The sequence below is a fragment of the Pollicipes pollicipes genome, unplaced genomic scaffold (genome assembly GCF_011947565.3).
Source record: "Pollicipes pollicipes isolate AB1234 unplaced genomic scaffold, Ppol_2.1 Scaffold_7261;HRSCAF=8764_pilon_pilon_pilon, whole genome shotgun sequence".
Lineage (NCBI taxonomy): Eukaryota > Metazoa > Arthropoda > Thecostraca > Pollicipedomorpha > Pollicipedidae > Pollicipes > Pollicipes pollicipes.
This window is the reverse complement of record NW_023597054.1, coordinates 39,300,722-39,311,639: the sequence shown is the minus strand read 5'-3', so window position 1 is coordinate 39,311,639 and position 10,918 is coordinate 39,300,722.

Below are 10,918 nucleotides of genomic sequence, written 5' to 3'. Positions count from 1 at the left end.
CCATGGAATTGCCATAGTATGGTTTGACACTGCACATTACAAAGACTCATTCCATAGAAAATACTGTCTTTAAACTTTGAAACCTGCCAACCATTAGGTAAAATCATGCAGCAGATGCCTTTGCTCACTTAGGACTCTTCAACTCATTGCATGCTTGCTTGGTGATGTAGCATGTAAGCTAGCCAAATATCATTGTGTGTGTGCATGTTTTGGCCCTATGGTGTGGTTTTCTTGTGTATTTGTCATGATGGCCTGCTTTTGGGATGCTATTTCTGTCAGTTGCAGTGTCATTTTAAGTTAGTCTGCAAGACATGACAGCTTCCAATAGGTTTTTATGGGAGGAGAGTTGGGGCAATAATTGATATAGGGTAGATTTTGGAAAGTTGGGTGCCACAATTCTTTAATGTGGTACCTCACATTATTTTGAGGCAGCTCATGGTACCTTGGGGCTGAGATTGGCCAGAGCAGAAATGTACAGCATGTTGAAAAGAATGACAGTGTAGTAACAGAGTGACAATTCATAAAGGCAGAGGCAGCCTAAGGACTGGGTGGGCAACATTTCTCCTAATAGCGTCATAGTTGTCTTTATTACTGCCATCTTATCCTATGCAGCATTGGATGCTGTTGCTCATACAACAAACCCCCTGCAGCCAGGGATCCACCAATTAAACTGGAAAAAAGTCATCAAAAATATTCAAGCCAGGGGATTTTGCTCTTAGCAGCTTCTGCTGCTTCCTATCAACAGTCAAATAAGATGGGCCAGTACATGGTTCTAGGTACTAGGCTACCCAGTGTGGCAGCTCTGAAACTGTGAGATTTTGTCACTCACATTGTGAGATGTTTGATGAATTTTTAAGTGCTGTAAATTTGATGATGTTAAGATGCATTGTAAAATGTTGGATGGTAAACTCAGTGTAATTTTGACTGTTCTCCAAGAGAGCAGTATGGATAATTAGCCATCAGTATGTGCTAATTAGTTTTTTGAAAAAAAACTTGGCAATTCCCTTTCTCCCTGGTCATTGAATTATGGTCTCCTGCTCCAAGCAGAGATGTTAGCTGCCCAATTTGAACCCAAGGATCACTTGGCTGGTCTGCCACCTTTTGCAGGCTGGTTCTCAAGTTAACTGATTCACAACCTTGTTTCCATTATAACTAGAAGCACTGTTCAAATGCCTTTGGGATACATCACTGAACATGGTTTGTATTCAGACCTCACATTGACCATGTTCAACAAGTTGAAAGCCAACTGGTGTGAATTGATGCAGCGATTCTTGTTGGCATATTCCACACAGGAATGATTTCTCGGTTGTATTTGTCTTGACCCTAAATACTGCCACCACTGAGGAGGCAGAATTTGTTTGACAGTTCTAAAACATCATACATTTTGGCTGGGCTTCAAATCAGGCAGTGCAAATTTGTCTGCACAAGGTTATATGTGTTTAGCTCAGAAACAAGTGAGTGGGAAGTCTTAAAAGAGAGTAAGTGTGAGCTGCAGGAAATTGTCTTGAAAATGACTATCTCAGTTCAAAAGTCATATAAATTGGGACAGTAATTACTGTATTGTGCAAGGGTCAGTATGGTTTCACAACATCAGATTTGGACATGGCGACTCACTCGCACCATTCCCTTGGATCCATGCTTCAGGGCATCCAAAGTCTTGGTTCTCATTAAGTATGAATTTGGAAGAATATCATATGTACATCAATAGTAGGTGGACATGTTCCTGGATCCCATGGATGGATCCAGTTTCTTATAAGGTTCCATGTTAGTGGGATCCTGGGATCTTCTTGTTGCTCCAGGCACATGTCTGAAAGCTGTTACCTCTTAACTTTTTTATATTGATATCATAATGAAAGTACTGAGAAACAGAGCTATATGAAAACCCTTGTGTCAGCTCCAGCACCAATACTATTAGCAAAGCTGCCCAGTCTTCATCTTAATTATTTGTTCTCACCTGTGGGCTTAACCGCACCTTATTTCTTCTCAGGGTTGTTCCTAGTGCCATGGATGAGCTGCTATACCAAGACTTCTGTAATTCGGATGAGCCACTAGCAGTGTCCTCCCTGCTGGGGTCTCCTGCTCACTGCAGCTCAATTGAGTCTCTGGAGGCATGCCCCACTAATGAAGAGGTCTGTCAGGCACAAGATGGAGCACACACCAGTTGCAAACCGATGGAGACACACGTCCAGCAGGACGTGCGGAACACACGCCCTCCTGAGTGGCACACGCCCCCTGCTGGCGGAGATGCAGTCCGACCACGCCCCCGCGGCCACAGTCCGTCGCCACAGCTGCGGCCTGTCCAGGCTATACACATCGTGTACTGCGACGACAAAGGCCAGCAGCGGCGGCAGACGGTGACGAGGCGAGTCGCCGACGACTCGAGCGTCGCCGAAGACGCCTGCACGACGTCGCAGGACGACGACCTCGTTGGGACGTCGGAACAGGACGACTTCGTCAACCGCTTCATCACGGTCAGCGCCGAGACGCTGTCACGCCTGTCGGCGGCGGAGGCGGGCGGCGGCCGGCCGTGGCGCTCGCTGCTGGACGACCGAGACCCGGCGCCGGACGAGCTGGTCCAGTGTCGCGCCGTGGTGGCGCTGCGCCGGCTGCGGCCGTGTGAGCTGCGGCTCTGGCTGGACGAGCCCGGCCGGGACGACGTCAGTGGCGGCGGCACCAGCGGACGCGCTGACTCGGACCAGTCCGCGGGCCTGGGGCCGTCCTGCTCCAAGGAAGAGAGGCGTTGGCCGGACTGCACCGAGGCACCGGCGTTGGTGACTGCCGACACGTCTGTGTCGAGTGCAGGAGCGACAGGGTCGTGCGGCCAAGTGACGCGTTCAGTCTGTGGCCCGCCCCCTGTCCCGTCGTCGGCAGTAACGAAGCCGACCAGACTGCTTGCTGGTGGTCGAGGTCGAGGTCGGGGTCGGGGTCGGGGTCGAGGTCGGGGTCGGGGCAGGGGACGAGGACGTCCGTGTGTTCAGCGTGTGACCATCTCGCAGCTTGGCACACTGGCTGCCGCTGGGGGGCTCGATCAGCAGGCTGGCGCGGTGCCAGCCGCGGAGCTGAGCCAGCCCCGCGGCGCCGCTCCTGACGCGTCCAGAGCGGGCGCGAAGTCGATCGGCGGTGGGCGAGGCTTTGGCCGCGTCGCCGCTCGCGGGCGTCGGCTCGTCTCGGCCACGCAGCGGGGCCCTCCCCCGGGCGAGCCGCCGAAGCCGGGCGGCCGGGGCGCGGCGCGGGAGGACGCCGGAATGACGGCGAGACGGGGCGGCCGGACGGCGGCCGCGGCGTCGGACGGGCTGGCCGGGTCGCCAGCCGGGCACTGCTTCTCGGCCGTGGAGTCGACGCTCTACGGCAGCGGCCCGAGGCCCACCGCTCTGCGCAAGGATTTTGTCATCCCGAAGAAACTTCCGAGACTGAGGTGAAATAAGGCAGCAAAGCGGGGGGGGGGGGGGGGGGCACCTACTGTCCGCCACGTGGGATGGCTGCGCCAATCGGGGGCCGGGTTCTTCTAAGGAAGTTTGGGTGCTCGTTGGATGCCTGTGGCTCCGGTAACGCTCTTGAAGCAATATGATGTTCACATTGCTGTTTGTGTACACGTTGGCCAGTATCTGCGGTCTGTGCGACGTGTTGATTGTATCTACGGGTCCTCTGGGTTGTTTTATGTCCATCCGTTTGTTTATCGCGGGTTGCCAGTGTCAGCTGACATTGTCCTGACGGACTTCACCATTTTGCAGTGTTCCAACAGGGTCCGGTTCGGGTGCAGACGACGGTGCTGAAGAGCCGGCCGCCGCGCCGCCGCCGCAGAGTGCACCCGGCTCACCCCGGCGCCACCGCCGCTTCCACCGCGACACGTCCTCCAGCGAGGACGAGTCCCGTGAGCTCAGCGCCGAGATCGTGGCGCTCAGGAGCAGGTTCCAGAGCTCGGCAGAGGAGGAGGAGGAGGAGAACGGGGCGGAACTGCGGGAGGAATGCTGTATCGGGCCGGAGCCGCCGGGCGCCGGACCGGCCGCCGACGGAGAGCCGCCGGCGGACGTGCGCACCCCTCCGCCGATGGACGTGCGCACCCCTCCGCCAGCGGACCTGCGCACCCCTCCGGCGGCGGCCGTGCGCACCCCTCCGCCAGCAGGCGTGCGCACCCCTCCGGCGGCGGCCGTGCGCACCCCTCCGCCGGCGGACGTGCGCACCCCTCCGCCGGCGGACGTACGCACCCCTCCGCCAGCGGGCGTGCGCACCCCTCCGCCAGCGGGCGTGCGCACCCCTCCGGCGGCGGCCGTGCGCACCCCTCCGCCAGCAGGCGTGCGCACCCCTCCGCCGGCGGACGTGCGCACCCCTCCGCCGGCGGACGTGCGCACCCCTCCGGCGGCGGACGGGGCGGCCCAGTCGGCTGTTGTGAGCACCAGCGACGACGAGCTCTCCATCTTCGTCGAGTCCGACCTTGAGAAGTGAGTGATGTGTGCTCATTGCTTTAAGCCCAATCCAAGCGGTCTTTGGGGAGGCGCCAACAGTCCAACGTGTTTTGTATCGACCCACCACGTATGCTCCATCACTCCGCCATGTGAGCGCTATCGGCCCGCCACGTGTTCTGTATCGGCCCGCCACGTGAGCTCTATCGACCCGCCGCGTGTGCTCTATCGACCCGCCGCATGTGCTCTATCGACCCGCCGCGTGTGCTCTATCGGCCCGCCACGTGAGCCGTCGCCGCGGCGTCGGTCGTGACGGCAGCGACGCGGCCGTGTCGCAGTCTGGTCGGCGGTGACGACGTGGACGGGTCGGGCTCGGCCGGCACGGACGATGTGCCGCAGCCGGGGCAGCTTGGCGGCGACAGCCGACCGGTGATGGCGGACGGTAGCCAGCCGCCGGCCCCGTCCAACCAGGTGAGGCCGGCGCGCGGAGCCCCGGCCACCCAGCTGTCGGCGCCAGAAGAGCGGCTCATGCAGCGCTGGTCTAAGTGCTCCCAGGCCCGAATGGAGCCGTTGATGCTGTCTGACTGGCTCACGCGGCTATGCTGCTGCCAGTATTTTATGACGGATGCATGATCCAATCATTCCAATGCTCGCTGGGCCAGTTTTGGGCTGCTGGCGAGTAGTACCGCGCAGCCAGCCGCCGCCTGGCCGGCCAATAACTCGGCAGTCCGTTCCAGCCGCTGTACACCACTGACGGACCGCGGGGCTCGCCGCCGGCCGACCGGGCGCGGCGCGTGCAGTCCCCGGCGGCGGGGCCCCAGCCTGAGCAGCCGCCGCCAGAGCTCGCCGGTGGCGAGCGGCCGGCGCCGTCCCAGCCGGCGGCAGCATCGCCGGGCCAGAGCAGCACCAGCTGGACGTCCGGCGGCGCCGGTACGCTCTGGGCGGCGTCACGCGACGGGGCAGGGATGACGAGGTCACAGCCGGTTCGACTTTGGACCCACTTACGTGGGATGTGGTCCGCAGTGACAATGTATGCCAGCCTGGGAATCCGGGTAGCGAATTCCGGTGCTCAACATGGGTGAATGGAAATGAGCGTCAGTTTGTCTAATAGTAGTGGTCTGGGTATACCACAGTGACGATAGGTATCCCGTTTATTGTTTTCAGCGTGAATCGTAACGTTTTTGTGCCTGCTCCCAGCGCCATGTGAGGTGGATGGTTGTCATGGTGGCTCATGTGTCCGGACGGTTTCAGGTGGCTGTTCAGATCAGGTCAAGCCCCAGATCGCCATGGAGGTCGAGTCCGATACTGCGACGGTGCTCTCCGGGTACCGGCACTTCCTGCACCCAAGCTACTGTGTAGCGTATCTCCAACACCTGCCTTGTTCATGTGACGAGAAGCACCTGAAGGTGAGCCTCTCGTCCCTAAAATCAGAGCTGGGACTGGCGGCGTTGTTCGTCAGAATTGTGACCAGTCGGTGCTGGCGTCGGCGTTGCTGGCTGCTCGTCCCCGCCCGCCCGCACTTCCAACGGGATCGTGGGTTCCTCGAGCAACGCCTTCCTATGCCCGTGGTGGAGGTTGTTCTTTGGTAGCAGCGGCAAACCTCCCGCGCCGCACAGTCCCTGGCATCAGTATACAAAGACTGTGCTGCACTGATACGGGTACGTTGAGAACGCCAAGCTCTGAGTGTTTGGACGATGCATTGAGCGTCCATGGTGTTTTTTTTATTTCTTTACCTCTGTTTGATGTACTTACTCTTCTTCTTATTTTTGTTGTAAAGTACATCCTTGATGTTCATTACCCATGTCCAGCACGCCAGGCGCGAGTCCAGGGGTGAAACCCGTGATGCCGCTGAATGTTTCCAATCTTCCCGCTATGTCTGCTGCATGTCTTGCTTGCTTTGACCCCTTTTAGGGAAATGCTGCTTCGATCTGGCTGCATGTTAATGGTGAGACCCAACCAGGTGGAGGGCGGGACAGCTTGCAGTGGTGTGTGGTGCCATGTGGTGTCCTTGCATTTTAGTGGCATTCGGTCCTTGCGTTTTGGTGGCATTCGGTCCTTGCGTTTTGGTGGCATTCGGTCCTTGCGTTTTGGTACGTGCAGCTGTGATCGCATCCGGTGTATGCGGCGTGCGCTATGCCTGCTTGTTTTGCCGCCTGTCTTGTGTGAGCACCTGGCGCGGCTGTGGCCGGGTCGGTCGCGGCCGGCGGGGCTGCCTCGCACGCACCGCCCGCATGCCGTCCCACGAGCGGCCGTCAGCGCCGCCGGGGCCGCTCTGACGGCGCTCGTCCGCCGGCAGCTGCCGTCCGTGCTGGAGCTGCACGCGGCGCTGAGCGGACTGGCCGCTGTCGGCCAGCACCGGTCGGCGCTGGAGCTGGTGCGTGCCGCCAAGCTGCGGGCCGGCGGCGCGCTGACGTCTGGTCAGTACCCCCTCCCGTCCCTCCCCCTCCCCTCCCCCCCCCCCCCCGCCTGCCATGTCCCTGTGGCGCGACCTCTGCCGTCCATATCCAGACAGTGGCGCAGCAGCCAGCGATTGCACGCCGCCTGGGCGATGGGCTGCTCTTCCCTCAGCTGTTGTCCGTGGGCTTCTTGCACGGCATCGGCTGGGAGCGGCCTTTAGTGTTGGCTGCGTGCCTAGGAGCATACGTGGGTGATGGAGCTCGACGGTGTGAGTGAGTGCTGGAGCTCGCTGGTGTGAGTGGGTGATGAGGCTCGCCGGTGTAACTGGGTGGTGAACCTCGCCGGCGTAAGTTGGTGGTGGAGCTCGGTCTCGGGCGCTCGGCACCGCCTCCTGACCGACCGTGTTGAGCGCGACCGGGCTTGTTGACGCTTGTGCCGTCGCGTGCCTTCCCAGATAGCCTGGCGCGGCTCTATGAGCCGGTGGTGGAGGCGTGTGTGCGGGCCGGGGAGCCGGCCGCGGCCCTGCAGCTGACCGAAGACATGCGCAGGGGAGGCGTCTACTCATCGGACCTGCTCAACGGCATTCTACAGCCGCAGGTGAACACTCGAGCGCGCTCTACCGATCGGCGGCGAGACGGTTAGACGATGTGTGGCCTGGTGGTGGCTAATCTTGAATGAAGAGTCCAGAACAGATTTAATATTGATGGTTGAGTGTAACATGCATCTTTGGTATCTTCAAGTTCAATGAATTAGTTCAGGCCTATTCTCAGATTCCAGTCGCAAAACCATTTCCCGACATCCTGGCAAATTTCTCAATGTTTGCCAATCCCTGGAGTTTCTCAATATCTTACCAGACCGCAGTAGCCAAAATATTGGTTGGCCAGAATTTCTCAAAATGATGGCTGCCACAGTATATACAATTAGTTGATTGATGTTCCAACTTTTACCCGGTTTTCACCGCCAAACTAGACATGTCGTGACTTCATCTACTTGTTTTCCGATGGGCTCAAAGTTAAAGCGTGCGTGACTTAAGTGCATCCCTTAGATCATGATGACTGTTCTGGAGCGTGTGCAGCCAGGCGGCACGGTCGACTGTCCGGGAGCGTGAGCGGCCGGGCGGCACGGTTGACTGTCCGGGAGCGTGAGCGGCTGGGCGGCATGGTTGACTGTCCGAGAGCGTGTGCGGCCGAGCGGCGCGACTAACTGTCCGGGAGCATGTGCGGCCGGGCAGCACGACTGACTGTCCGGGAGCGTGTGCGGCCAGGCGGCGCGACTGACTGTCCGGAAGCGTGAGCGGCTGGGCAGCACGGCTGACTGTCCGGGAGCGTGTGCGGCCGAGCGGCACGGTTGACTGTCCGGGAGCGTGAGCGGCCGGGCGGCACAGTTGACTGTCCGGGAGCGTGAGCGGCCGGGCGGCACAGTTGACTGTCCGGGAGCGTGTGCGGCCTAGGCGGCACGGTTGACTGTCCGGAAGCGTGTGCGGCCAGGCGGCGCGACTAACTGTCCGGGAGCGTGAGCGGCTGGGCGGCACGGCTGACTGTCCGGGAGCGTGTGCGGCTGGACGGCACGGTTGACTGTCCGGGAGCGTGAGCGGCCGGGCGGCACGGTTGACTGTCCGGGAGCGTGTGCGGCCGGGTCGCACGGTTGACTGTCCGGGAGCGTGAGCGGCTGGTCGGCGCGGCTGACTGTCCGGCAGCGTGAGCGGCCGGGCGGCACGGTTGACTGTCCGGGAGCGTGTGCGGCTGGGCGGCACGGCTGACTGTCCGGGAGCGTGAGCGGTTGGACGGCGCGGCTGACTGTCCGGGAGCGTGAGCGGTTGGACGGCGCGGCTGACTGTTCGGGAGCGTGAGCGGCTGGACGGCGCGGCTGACTGTCCGGAGCGGGGTCGTCAGGAGCCGGACGCCGGCCTGATCCGGCCGCTGACGGTGCTGGTCGGCTGGGTGATCGGCTCGCCGCTGTCGCTGTCCCCGCCCACCTGGAACCGGCTGCTCCAGCTCTGCGTCCGGTCGGCGGCCGTCGAGGCCACGTGGAAGACTCTCACCAGGATGATGACGGTCAGCCCGCGACGGCGCGGCAGACGCGCTTCGGGAGGGGGGGGGGGGGGAAGTGGGTGGTAGGGACTGCTGCTGATGTTTGTGTGAGTGGCTCGTGGTGATGATGTCGGCCGAGCGCTCCTGGCGTAATGCTAAGGAGCTGATCGCGCTGGTGCCACGTCTCTCGGGAGCAGACCGAAGTCAGACACGGTACGTGGTGTGTCTGATTGCTGTATGGGCCATGGCTCGGGTCGCTGACTGTGATTAGCGCGAGTCAAACCTGATCATTGTATAGCAACCCTGTCAAGTACGGCCATCTTTAGTCGTGCTTTATCTCTGACCCTGTGCCGTGCAGAGCCGTGCTACATGTCGCTGTCGCTGTTCTGCCGGGAGCCGTGTGTTGGCCTGTTCTGCACCGGTGCGGACTGTGCTTGACATCGCCCGCCTCCGCACGGTGTGCTAGCTGTGCCTCATGTCACCGTGCGCCGCTGTGAGCGTCGCTGCCCCAGTACGGGCGTGAGCAGTGCTCATGTCCCTTCGATGCACCGCTGTGAACCGTGCGGCGCGGCGCCTCCGACAGTTCGGGCTGGAGCCGCCGGCGGACCTGCTGGACGGCGCGCTACACCAGACGCTGAGTCGGCCCGTGCTGCTCGAGCGCACGGCCCGCTTCGTGGCGCGCCAGCCGACACTGCTGCGCCAGGCCGGGCCCGATGTCAGGTGCGGCTCGCGTGGCGCGGCCGCGCGCGGACCGAGCCGCCGGCGGCCGCCGCGTTCGTCCATGGTCGGAGTTGTGTTAGCGGAGTGCACGGAAGGCACGACATACGCCGGGTGCCTGAGCAGCGAGCCCCTCAACGTCGCCATGTGCTTGCGTGTGTGCGCGAGTGTGACCTGCGCGGTACGTGGTCGGCGCTGTCTGCGCGACTCGCGACTCAGCCGCGTCGTGCGTGCCTGGTCAGCAGTGCGCGTGTGTTCTGACAGGGCGGCGTACCTGCTGGAGCTGCGGCGGCGAGGACTGCACTCGCCGGCGGGCGTCCTACAGCGTCTGCTGCGGCTGCCGGACAGCTCGCAGCCTGACGGCGACCGCGAGCTGACCCGACCGTCGGCAGCCAGTGAGGAGCCGGCTCACCCGCAGCCGGCCAATCAGGTGTCAGGCCGGCCCCCGTTGGCCGGTCACGCAGCGGCGGGGCCCCCTTGGGCCAAGCTTAGACCGCGACCGCCGCTGCTGCACGATCCGGGGCCGACGCCTGCCGTGCTGCGGGCGTGCGACTCTGCTGCCACCTGGGACGCGGTGCCGCCACGGCGGGTGAAGTCGGAGCCGAGCTCGAGCCCGCCGACCGTGCCGCCGGCGTCGCGGCCGTGGTCCGTGCTGCCGCTGGCCGCTCACCGTCTGACCATCCCCGGCCCGGGGTCGGAGGGCGGCCGGCCGGGGCAGTCGCCGCCGTCGGAGCTGCTGCAGCGCGTCAGACACCGTGTGCAGCAGCTGGCGGGGCTGGCCAGCCCGCCGCCGCCGACCGAGGGCGCGGCAGAGCCGGCTCTGCTGCTCGGCCAGGACGTGCGCGGCTTGGTGGCCGAGTTCCGCGCTGCGGTGGCCGTTGGGCAGCCGACCAGCCTGCGCCGCCTGCTGCAGGCGCTCATCAGCAGCGGGCCGCGCCTGGGCTCAGCCTTCCAGCAGCTCTGCACCGAGCTGAAACGTACGTACGCTATGGCCGTTGTCGTGACCCGTGTCATGTGACCGTTGGCGGGACCGACCCGTACCATGTGACCGTTGGCTGGGACTGACCCGTGTCGTGTGACCGTTGGCGGGACCGACCCGTACCATGTGACCGTTGGCTGGACCGACCAGTGCCGTGTGACCGTTGGCGGGACCGACCCGTACCATGTGACCGTTGGCTGGGACTGACCCGTGTCGTGTGACCGTTGGCGGGACCGACCCGTACCATGTGACCGTTGGCTGGGACTGACCCGTGTCGTGTGACCGTTGGCGGGACCGACCAGTACCATGTGACCGTTGGCTGGGACTGACCCGTGTCGTGTGACCGTTGGCTGGACCGACCAGTACCATGTGACCGTTCGCTCGACCGACCAGTG